Raw genomic sequence first — 3,769 nt, forward strand, 5'->3', positions numbered from 1 at the left:
ATAATGGGAGGAAATTGAGGTTCATCTTGGACTTGAGTAGCTCCAGTATCCTCGAACCCTTGTGCACTCTGTTCTTGCTGGGCGCCTGTTCTGTTTGAATTCTCTAAGGGGAAGTCCTCTTCCTTTTGTTCTTTCCCTTCCTCTCTCGAGGGTGATAGTATCCAATAGGGGGATCAAGCTAGTAAACTGTCTTTGGTCTGATAGGAGACTGGGCCGTAAAGGTAGGAATTGTTACTTTCTTCCCTCTACCTCTTTTCAAGCGAGCATGTGCATGAAAGATCACTGTATCAGGTATTGGATCAAGTGGAGAAGGTTTCTTGATCCAATCCTTCATCATTCTGACGACATGCCTCATCCGATGATTAATATTATTGGCCTCCTCCTTGTCAACCTTAACATTCATAATGGGCCTTTCTCCTATTTTGTCTGAGTTGAACAAGGGGTCCAATAACTCCTTTGAATCATGTTGCCTTATCTCCTCCGAGATGTTCAATTGGAGAGCCTTCTTTGCTAGATACAAAGTCATCCTATAATAATCCCTTATGTGGACATCGCAGTCATTTGTTGCATTCATCTAGTGATCTTCAACAACATCCTCATGGGAGAGTTGTATTCTTTGAGAGGATAATTCTCCCATTCCCACTTAAAGGATGTAATATCATGTTTTCGTTTCACCTGGTATGGTCCAATAACCAAGGACCATACTTAGCAAGGTCTTCGTTGTCTCTTTATCTTCTCATATGCTAACTCAATTTGTTGGGCAATCTCCAATAGCATCAGTTTGTCACTAGGATACTTGGGGAGCTTCTTAGGATTAATGGAGGCACCAGCTACCCGCAAATGTGTGAACATTTTGAACTGGATAAAGTAGGCTCCAAGAACTATAATCCGTGCTTTGGCTTCATCAGATAACCTCTTCCCATAATCTCCCTCAATGAATCAAATAATTGCTAAAATGAACGCATCATTCACGATTCTATATTCTTTTCTCTGTACTAAGAGGTTCTTCTTTACCAGCTGTAGGTAGACTATATATGGCCAGGCATTGGGATCCTGCATACTGCCTCTCCTATAGAAACCAAGGTAGTTTATCGCCCTTGCCACGAGTAGGTATACCATGTAAGAAGTCATATAGAACTTCTTGTCTTTTATTTTCCTCAATTGCTCACACAAATTTTCACTTAGTGTGGTAGCCCAGTCTAGTGATATCTTCATTGCTTTGATGGTCTTAATGAAGTTGACCATGAAAGTGCTGAGGTGGCCTGCTGCAGGTAAACCCATGACTTTGCTCAAAAGGATGATGGAATATCTAATGTCCTCCTTCATGTATCCTCGAGTCATATCCACTTTGCCCTTTATCATTCCCCTAGGACTCTTCTCAACGAGGTAAGAGGATTGTATGATGTTAATTGCCTCCTGCTAGTGCTCCCGGTACCATCTCTCTGCTGCTTCCTATGAGAGTCTAATGAATTGATCGACCCTTGGGAGATGGAAGACCCTCTCAATGTTGTCAGGTTGTAGGTCCAATATGACCTCTCTTGTGACACTCTTGACCACTCTCTCTTCAGCAACAAAATGTTGCACCAGTATCATGATTTGTTCTACTTATTACACTGATACGGGATGCGAAGCTACACTCACCAACCCGAAATGAATAAGTGGGGATACTAGAGCTGATCTCTCGATGGACTTGTTGTAGATTCTTAGGAATTCTCCCAAATATGTGTGTCCTAGGTCGGTATCTCTGATTTCTACATAATCATCATGGAATCTTGATTTTGATGGTATGCCTTGAAACTTGAATATGACAGGCTTGGGTGCCATTTCAAATGTGGATGCCATTTAATCTCTGCATAACACAAGAAAAATGCTCATTAGGTCAATGATAAAACTTGGAAATAAAAAATGCAAATGCTTTAAATTTCACTAACAGAAGAAAATAAAATAAACATAAAGAACAAAATGAAACACCCAATTTGGGCACCTTTATTTATTTTTAAAAACTATTTATTACTTCATTCCCATTTATTTATTGTTATTATTTTTATAAAATTTTAAATTTTTTATTTTTTTATTGTTTAAAATAAAATTCTTAAGTTTTTTGGGGAGGGGGTGAAGAAACGCACAAGTGCGTGGCAAAAGAGTGCGTGCAGTGTGCGGCCTCACGACTAGGGTTTGTATGATGCAAGAGGGTGGAGGAATGGAGTGCATGCCATGGGCGGAGAGCGCTTGCGGTGATGCAGGGTGCCGTGGGCACAAAGCACACCGCGAAGCAGTGGCGCGAGGTAGGATGGGCGTAAAGCACTCCATGAAGTAGGCGTAGGGTAGGCACTGTTTAAAAGTGCACTTGGCTAAGATGGTGGGAAAGCCGCGTGATGGTAAGAAGCGCAGTGTGCGCGAGTAGAAGTATGAGTCGCGTCGTAGCAAGAGCCGCAGTGTGCGCGAGTCACGTGTATAAGATCCACTGCACGTGTGAGCATGGGTATGAGATTTGCGTGGTGGCAAGAGCCGCGACGTGCACAATGTGTGCTCTGCGGAGGCACAACACCATGCGCGCATGCAATGGAATGTTGGACGCACTTGCTACTTCAAAACACACTCACCAAATACTTAGACAAGGATACGGTTTGAATGATGGTGAGGTGCTTTTTATAGCCATGTCCACTTGTGTGGGGTGCGGTGCGTGCCTAGCACAAGTGCATGTCGCGCACCACGTGAGTAGGGCACAGTGCAAGCATTTATTTTTTATTTTTATTTTTTTGTCCTTTTCAATTTTTATATATTTTTTTGGTTTTTTCGACTTTTTCAAAAAATTTGATATTTTATGATTTTTGACTCTAACACTTTGTTTTTGAATCTTGAACTGTGAGTTCAGGAGTCCAAAAAAAAGTAGGGGGTCCCCATTCCTAGTAAGGAATGGGGTGTGTGTTGTAGGGCTACAACAATACCTCAATATCTTTATGATATACTAGAGAGAAGATGACAACATGCAGAGGAAGTAGACAAATAGATAAGAACTAAGACGTTAGTCAGAGTTATGATCGATCTGTCACAAGATCAAAATGACACATTTTTGAAATAGTATAGGAGCATATATTGTTCTTAAGTACATAATGTTTTTGATATTGCAAAATAAATAGGAAGTTCTACAACAACAAGATGAACTGCTTTGGAAAAGCATTTTTGGTTTATCTACAAAAAGAGTAGAGACAAACATTGTAAATATTGAAGATGATTAAAGTAGTGGAGAGAGTTCAGGTGTGCTGAGTCCACAAGGCAACATGTCACTAGTACATGCTGACACCCTTGACACCACAAAGGCTGAGTAGTCAAGGCTCACAGGTATAGAGGAAGATGGTGAAGAGAAAGAAGCAAGTGTAAATAATAAGATTGTTTCAACACCTCATATTGAGGAAAGAAAAAAATCAAATAAATTTGAACCAAGTGCGACTATTGTTGTCTCAAACATAGACGTAGGAGAACGATCGAGTGCTAAAACCCCTTCACCAACTCTCAAGGTAGTGCCGAGCAACATCACTCCTTCACTGAGCAAGAAAAGAACAATAAAAGATGTTTCACCATATATTGAGGTTAGTCTAGATGAAATTATTGAGATGCCACAATCAAACCTAGAAAATCTCACCTTGGAGAGAACAATTTTTCTATAAGAATTTTTGGCAAAGAACAAGAGACAAGAAGAGCTAAGAAGAGAGCTAAAGCAAAAACAGGTACTACATAATGTAAAGCATATTTTTGTTGATGCTTTTGA

This window comes from Cupressus sempervirens, chromosome 7 (genome assembly GCF_028749045.1).
Source record: "Cupressus sempervirens isolate cs-2001-9-10 chromosome 7, ASM2874904v1, whole genome shotgun sequence".
Classification (NCBI taxonomy): domain Eukaryota; kingdom Viridiplantae; phylum Streptophyta; class Pinopsida; order Cupressales; family Cupressaceae; genus Cupressus; species Cupressus sempervirens.